At 39.1% G+C, this 8776-nt stretch overlaps 1 pseudogene; it reads left to right on the plus strand.

The window, feature by feature from the left end:
• Positions 1-307: 307 nt before the first annotated feature.
• On the plus strand, positions 308-1097 carry LOC123594357 (annotated as a pseudogene).
• The last annotated feature ends 7679 nt before the right edge of the window (positions 1098-8776 follow it).

Here is an 8776-nt window from a genome sequence, read left to right on the forward strand (position 1 = left end):
TGCTAAGTTGGACTTCATTAAAATTAAAACTTCTGTTCTGCAAAAGATTCTGTTAAGAGAATGTAAAGGCAAGCCACAAACTGGAAGGAAATATTTGAAAAATACATATTAGATAAATGACTTGTACCCAAAGCACACAAAGAACAATTAAGATTCAACAACAAAAACAAAACAATTAAAAATGGCAAAATATATGAACAGAGGTACACATGCACATCTGACCTGGCCCTGGTTGTCTGAGTTTTTCCCACTACAGCCTTCCTCCTCCTAGCTCCTACTGCCAGAATCCCACTTTATGGCTGTTGGCATGCCCCTCTCCCACTCCCCACCCCTCCCTGCTTTTCTCTCTTCCCCACTGTTTTCCCTTCTCCTGTCACTCCTGCTCCTCTCTGCTCTGCATGAAGACATCAGCCTGCACACCAAGGGTGCCCTTCCCCTGGATACAGTCACTTTCTACAAGGTCATTACCAAAAGTAAATTCATCTTAGTGAACACCCAGTATCCCTATAGTGAGCAGCAAGACGAGTTCAAGAGTTTGGCTGAAAACTCAGCCTCCAGTGTTGATCTCTTGGTGGCAGAGGTAAGGATCTCAGATAATGGTGATAAGCTGAATGTGGATCTGAGTGAGAAATACAATCTGGCAAAGTGAACTACTAAGTCTTCTACCTCTTCCAGGATGGGGACTTTGAGAAACCATCACCCTCACCATGGTGAGGCAGTTAAGGTTGGAATATCTAATGCTGGCTAAAAGGGCAAGGAGTCTGCCTAGGTATACCTGGTTGTCTACCTGCATATGGCACCCTTGCTGGGGAGTTTATCAGGGCCTCAAGCATGGAGGCCCAACCTTCCCTCTTTAAGCAGGGGCACGACAAACTCACAAGTGTGAAGGAGACTGAGAAGTGGGCAGAGAAATACCCAAAGATCGTGGGGAAAGGCCTTAGACCAAGGTGAGGACTTCCCAGCAGTAGAAATGACCCAGATCACCAAGCTGATTGAGAAGAACAAGATGAGTGATGAGAAGAAGAAAAAGGTCCAAAAGACCTTTAAACGTCTTGATTGCCTCCCAGAAGAAGGGGGCCAAGAAGGAAGGGCTGTAAAAAGGCACTTCAGATTTACCAGGGTTTGGTGGGCATGGGGAGGGGAGAGTTACCCGCTGACTGTGAGACCCTTCTGGAATATAAGAGAGTGGTGGGAAAAGTAGCACTAATCCAGAAATCTGAGCATGCTTTGACATTGATACTGATGTGACCATGCTTGGGACATTACTATAGCCAATAGGTGTGCAGTGGTATCTCATTATTTTAATGACATATGATGTGGAACATCGTTCAATGCTTATGTATATGTATATGCCTTCTTTGGTGAGGTGTCTGTTCATATATATTTTTTCCCACTAAACCTAAAGTCTAAGTTTCTTACAAGCTAAATATACTTTTACCATACAATTCAGCAATCACACTCCTTATTTATTTAAATGAGTTGGAAAGTTATAGCCACACAAAATCCTGCACATTAATGCTTATAGAAACTTTATTCATCATTGCCCAAACTTGAAAGCAACCAAGATATCATTTAATAGATAAATGGATAGCTCTGCTACATGTGTACAATGGAGTATTATTCAGCAATAAAAAGAAATGAGATCAATCATGAAAAGACATGGAGGAAACTTAAATGGAAATGGAAGAAGCTAATCTGAAAGGCTACATACCATAGGATTCCATGCATATGACATTCAGGAAAAGGCAAATTCAGTAAAAAGAGTAATGATTGCCATCAGTTCAGAAAAAGGGAGGGGGGATGAATATATCAAGCTCAAGAGAGTTTTAAAACAATGAAATTCTGTATGATACTGCAGTGGTAGATGCATTACATTATGTATTTTTCTTTATTTTAATGTTTATTTATTTTGAGAGAGAGAGAGAACATGAGCAAGGGAGGGGGAGAGAGAGACGGAGAGAGAATCCCAAGCCGGCTCTATGCTGTCAGTGCAGAGCCCAATTTAGGCTCAGTCCCATGAACCATGAGATCATGACCTGAGCTGAAATCAAGAGTCTGACGAACTGACCGAGCCATCCAGGTACCCTTTATTTTTCAAAATCCATAGAATGTTCAACTGAAAGGGTGAACCCTTATGTAAACTATGGACTTTAGTTAATAGTGACATATCAATATTGTTTCTCAATTGTAAAATCTGTACCACTAATACAAGATGTTACTAATAGAGGAAAACTGTGGCGTAAGGAGAGGAAAGAATGGCAGTATATGGCAATTCACTGTACTTAACTCCAATTTTTCTCTAAATCCAAAAACTTCTCTTAAAAGTAAGGTCTGTCAAAACAAAAAGAACTTTTTGCATAGGGTGAGATCTGAGTCATGTTGAATAAGTTCATGTGAGTGGTTGTTTCCAAGAACTGCCAGAAAGGTCAAATTGTGACACTTCTCTAGGAATGGAACTTTTTGGGAACCTCAAACTCAGTCTGCCCCCCTTCAGGGGCTGCTAGGCTACCAATGTGCAAAACTACTAGAGTTGTGAGGCTGTTATTTTTCAAGGCTACTGTGGATCTGAGGAGAGGGGGATTGGAATAGGACAAGTTAAAATGCCCCAAAGCTCACTGTTCTCATAGAGGTTCATCCATTTTTCTTGAATAAATCCTCCTTGGATTGTTGAAAACTTCTGGTTAATTCCAGAGTTCTGAAAAAGTTCATATATACATATATTTTTGCCACCATCCTCATAGATTTTTTGAGGAGTGATTTTTGGAGGTCTTTGCTCCAACATTCTTGAAGTGCTCCTCTATTAACCCTATTTTACTGTGACTTTCCCCAGAGATCCATATCTCCATGTCTTCTCCTTTTGCTCATTTGTTCAACAGATATAAATGGAGTTCCACAGATAATAGATTATTTCTTATCACCCTATAAAGTTTTAAACAAACTTAGAAACCAGAGTGTTTATATACTTCTATATGTATCTGCATACATACACATACACCCCACCCTCAATTGCATATACCTCTCAATCTATCCGTCCATATTTCATTTGCAAGTAGAGCTTTTTGCCACTAGAGTTAATGTGGAGGGAAAAGATGGTGTCCCTACACAATGAATTGTTGCCTAATTAAACACTTTTTATCACTTTCTCATCTTTGTGGATTTGAGTGCTTTTATGTTCAGTAAGCAGAAAACTGACCTTGAACCTAGTGCTTTTATCTCACCCTGGGAGTGTGACAGAAAAAAATATCAGAGAAAGCAAGATGGGAGGGGGGTTGGGTCAGAAAAGAAGATGCAAATGGATTCCTACACACCATAAATGTATCAAATTCTTAAATAATGTCTGTTAGAAGGAATAATCTAAAGAATGGGTGTGGAAGATGGGCTACAGACTATAAGGAAGATTATTACTTGCACTACTTTTTACCAAAATAAAAGTTCAGCTGTATCTGCCAGGATTCTTTTCTGGCATATCTAAATATTGTGCCTTACTGTAATCATGCCTTGTTTTGCTGATGCTACTGCTGCTGGCACCTCAGCTGGTAAGTCTGATAGAGCTTTATTGTGCTAAAGTGGGTAAGTGAGATTGGAAATGAGCATTAGATTGAGTCTAATTTCTTTTTTCCTTTTTTAGACCCTGACCTACCCAACTGAAGATACTGCTGTTTTTGAAGCTGTCAGTGAGGCTGTGGCAAAATCATTAGATGGCATGGGTCTGCCAGTCATCTCCAGGTGACTAGGATGACTTCATTTCAGAAAATCCTTCATGACAAACCTGTTGGGATTACATGCACGTGGAATGTGTAACCAAATACTTCAGGTGAGAGCTTTGTCTCAGTCTATGCCTATTCACAGCTAAAGTGACTAACTCCAAGATTCCCAGGGTCCAGATGGCCCTCTGTTTTGTCTTTTCAGGAATGGGTACTGTGTAGTCACAAGCTTTGGGATTGACACTCTGGAGAAAGTAGACATAAAAGCATGAAGAGAGATACAGCCACTTGTGCTGAGCAATTCATTTGGTGTCCTTTGTTTCTGCATCAATGGACCTAAATAATTCCCGACATTATTGATTTTTTTCTTTACTACAGCATATTTTATTGTATCTTACTGGAATGATATATTCTTTATATAAGGTTGGGTATGCCTAGAAATTCTATGGGCTAAGAGGAAAGATCAAACCACTAGTCCCTATTAGTCTGCCATTGTGCCCCAGGACCATCCTGATTGTGTTTTTGTAGCAGTTAGGATTATGTCAAAACAACATTGCAATGAACAGGAGATGGTTCTAAATGTGGATAGTTTGGTGTAACAAGGTGGAAGAAAATTTTTTCTCTAACCACCTCTCTACCCAATACACACACATGTGCATTATATATATTATATATTGCTGGGCAGTGCAAGGAGGAAGAAGGGCTGTGGTTCCTATGGAAATTCTCCAGACCCACACACTTAACATTAGCTCACAAATTTCCTCATTCCACAGGAATGCAGAGAGCCTCCATCATACTCCATCTCTCTCTGCTTTACAGGTTTTATATATCCCAATGAGATGAGCGTGTTTTTCTCTCCTTGAGTACACACACACTGCTGTCTTCTCATTCTCCACAGCCCCTTGTAAGCCAGAAATGGGCAAATTATTAGGAAGAAACCCTGCATGTGACTTCTCTTGCCCTTAATATGTACTTCTAGTCTAGTAGTCCAAAACTCTCTGTGGAATCCAGGTGAATGTGATTGGCAGATGGAGCAAGAGTCTCATGAACCACTCTAGCTCTTTGTCCCTTTCCCCCAGAGCCCTCAGAAGGAACCAACACTGCTGACACCAGATTTCAGACTTCCAGCCACCAGGACTGTGAGAGAATACATTTCTATTGTTTCAAGCCACACAGTTTGTTGTAATTTGTTATGGCAGCCCTAAGAATCTAATAGAGTAGGTAAATATAAAAGCTAGTATTGCTGTATTATTGGTTTGTAACTCTTATTTTTTCTACATGTTTCAAAAGATTAATATATAAAATGATAACTGTAAATTTGTTGATGGGAATACAATGTACAAAGATGTAATGTGTGACAATAACAACATAAAGGGGCAACAACAGAGCTATATAGGAACAGAGCTCTTATGTAATACTGAAGCTAAGTTGGTATTAATTCAAACTAGATTGTTATAAATTTAAGATGTTAATTGTAATCTTCAGGCTAATCGAGAAAATAACTTTTAAATATGCAGAAAAAGAAGTAAGAAAGGGATAAAACAGTATTATATTAAAAAATCAATTAGACACAAAAGAAGGCAGAAATGGAGGAAAGGATGAACAAAAAGTATAAGATATACAGAAAACAAATAACAAAATTGTAGAACTTCATTACCAGTAATTACTTTAAAAGTAAAATGCATTACACTCTTGAATTAAAGGCAGAGATGGACAGAATGGATACAAGAAACATAATCCAACTATGTATTGTCTATAAGAGATATACTTTAAATCCAAAGGAAAGAATAGGTTAAAAGCAAAAAGGTTTAAATTGCTATTCCACATAAATAGTAATAAAAAGAGAGCTGGCTATAATAATATCAGATAAAATGGACTAAGTCAAAAATTGCGACAAGAAACAAAGATATTATATATTGATAAAAGGGTTAATCTACCAAAAGTTATTAAAATTATATACTCAAAAATAGTCCTAGAATAATAGCTGGAGACTTCAATACTACACTTTTAATTATGGATGGAACAATGATAAAGAAGGTCAAGAAAGAAACCGAGAATTTGAACAATATTATAAATGAACTAGACCTAACAGAGATATAGTTGACACTTGAAGAACACAGCGTTGGGATGCTGATCCCTCACACGGTTGAAAACCCACTTATAACTTTTGAATTCCCCAAAACTTATCTACTAATAGCCTAGTATTGATTGGAAGCCTTACCAATAACATAGACAGCTGATTAACTTTGTATGTTATATGTGTAATATACTATACTATTACAATAAAGTAGAGAAAAGAAAAATGTTTTTAAGAAAATAATAAAGAAAATATATTTTCAGTACTGTACTTCATTTATTTTAAAAAATCTATATGTAAGAGAATCCATGTAGTGTCCAGAATATTCTACCTAACAACAGTCAAATGCTTATTCTTTTCAAGTACATGGAACATTTTCCAGGACAGACCATATTTTAGTCCACAAAACAAGTGTCAATAAATTTTCAAAGATTGAAATCACACAAAGTATCTTCTTCAACTACAATAGAATGAAAGTAGAAATCATCAATAGGAGAAAAATGGAAAGTTGACAAATATGTTGCAATTAATCAATACACACTTAAACAACTAATGGATGAAAGAAGAGATCACAAGAGAAATTGGATAAATGGAAAGGAAAATACAACATATGAAAATCTATCAGACACTGCAAAGGCAGTTCTCATCAGGAAATTTATAGTTGTAAATGCCCACCAAAAAAAAGAATACCTCAAATCCATAACCTAACTTGACACCTTGAAGAACTAAAAACAAGCAAACCATAGCTAGTAGTACAAAGGAAATAGTAAAGATTAGAGTAGAAATAGATGAAATAATAGAAAAATTAGAGAGGGAATCAATGAAGTCAAGAGTTGTTTTTTTGAAATAATCAACAAAATTGACAAACCCTTAGCTAGAGTGACCAAGTAAAAAACAGAGAAAAGATGCAAATAACTAAAATCAGAAATGAAAGCAAGGCATTACTACTGACCTTACAGAAATAAAAAAGATTATAAGAAAATCCTATGAAGAAATGCATGCCAGCCAGACAACCTAGGTGAAATATACATATCCCTAGAAACAAGCTACCAAAACTAACTTGAGAAATAGAAAATCTGAACAGACCTACAACAAGCAAAGAGATGTAATTACTAATCAAAAACTTCCCCAAAGGTAAAAGCACAGGACCAGATGACTTGACTGGTGAATTCTACCAAACCTTTAAAATATTAACACAAAGAGGAACTTGGGAAGATGGCAGAGTAGGAGGACCCTGAGCTCATCCCATCCCACATTTTCAACTAGATATCATCCACATCTAAGTCAATAAACTGGAAAGTTATCCGAAGACTAGCAGAACAAACTCCACAAAAAAATACAGAGAAGCAGCTACATCTGAAAGGTTAGGGAGGTCAGAAAGGTGGAGCAAGCCTGCCCACAGGAGGGAGGGAGCTGCATGCAAGGAGAAGGCAGAGAAATTGGCACTTGCACCAGAAAAGACACACAAGGAAGACTAATCCCTGTAGCCTTTGGCTTTAAGAACCAGAAGGGCTGAATTCCATGAGTTTGTAAACACCAGTGGGACTTGGAACCAGAGCATTGGAGGTCAGCTGACTCAGCACTGTGAACCCAGAGGGCAAGTGATAGCTGTGTCACTAGCCTTAAAGAGACAGCATCCTACAAAGAGGCATACAACAGGAGTTTACATAACCCCTGCAAGACAAAGGGGAAACAGACCTGTTCAAACTGATTCCAGAGCCTGTTGGGGTCTTCCCCCAAAATGAGGGAAGTGGTAGGTGCCATTTTCCTCCCACGCCCCCCCAGCATAAGCAAAAAGACACCTGCAGAAGACAGGGTTACACACACCCTTGCTACCTAACCCCTTAACAGAATGCCCCCCAGGAGTTCTCCCGAGGACTCATCCACTCCAAGCCTGCAGGCCTTGGCCTTGGGCTCAGGGCAAATTTGGTTAAAGCTTAGCAAGCACCCCTAGCAGCCACCAGGTGCATAGCTGCCACTCAGTGCCACACACATCCAACGTATCTCACTTAGATGTGCACCCTGAGATACCCTTGTGTGTCTTGCCCAGCCATGTACCCCTGGTCGCCATCATACACCATGACAGCCAGGCGCCCCCAGGGGCCCTTGCATAACTCACCAAATCACGCACCCCTGCCCACAGTTCCATGAGGGGCCCAGCTATCACATTGGGTTAAACCACCACACCATGCCCCCAGCCACAGTCATGTAACACCCACAGCCACAAATACCTGGCCACCCCAGCATGAAGCCCCCAGCCACCGCAGCACTTGAAAGGATCTGGCATAGGTCTAGTGGCCCAGCACACATTTTGCTAACACTTCCATCCTGCTCCCAAGTTTCATGCTGAGTACAACCTCCCCAGAGCTTGCCTGCCTGTATCTCACTACCACCTCAAAGAGAAAGCGCAGTCCACAACAGGCACAGAGTCAGTGCAGACAACTGCACTGAAGGGAAAAGTGACTCAGACGCAATAACAGGGCATAAGCAACACACATAGGATACTCTCTTGAAGTACCAGGTTCTGGTGGACAAGGGACACTGCACTACAAGATTTTAGGTTTTTTTTTTTATCTCTGTAGAAAGGGATACTCTTATGCCTTCTATGCTTTTTTCATGCCCACCTAGTATCTGTATAATTCTTGTTTTAAATTCTAGTTCAGACATCTTACTTATATCTGTATTGATTAAATCCCTGGCCATGAGTTCCACCTCCTGTTCTTTCTTTTCAGATGAATTTCTCCATCTAATCATTTTGTCCAGAAAAGAAAAGAAGAAAGAGAAGAAAGAGAAAAACAAACAAAAAATAAGAAAACTAGATGTTGAGTGTGTTTTGGTCTGCTTGTTAAAAGAATCTAGGTCTAAAAATAAATAAATGCCATTTACAAGTGCATCCAAAGTAATAAGGTACCAAGGAATAAACTTAACCAGAGAGGTAAAAGGCCTATACTCTGAAAACAATAAATCACTGCTGAAAGAAATTGAAGACATCACA

This window comes from Leopardus geoffroyi, chromosome X, assembly GCF_018350155.1.
Source record: "Leopardus geoffroyi isolate Oge1 chromosome X, O.geoffroyi_Oge1_pat1.0, whole genome shotgun sequence".
Lineage (NCBI taxonomy): Eukaryota > Metazoa > Chordata > Mammalia > Carnivora > Felidae > Leopardus > Leopardus geoffroyi.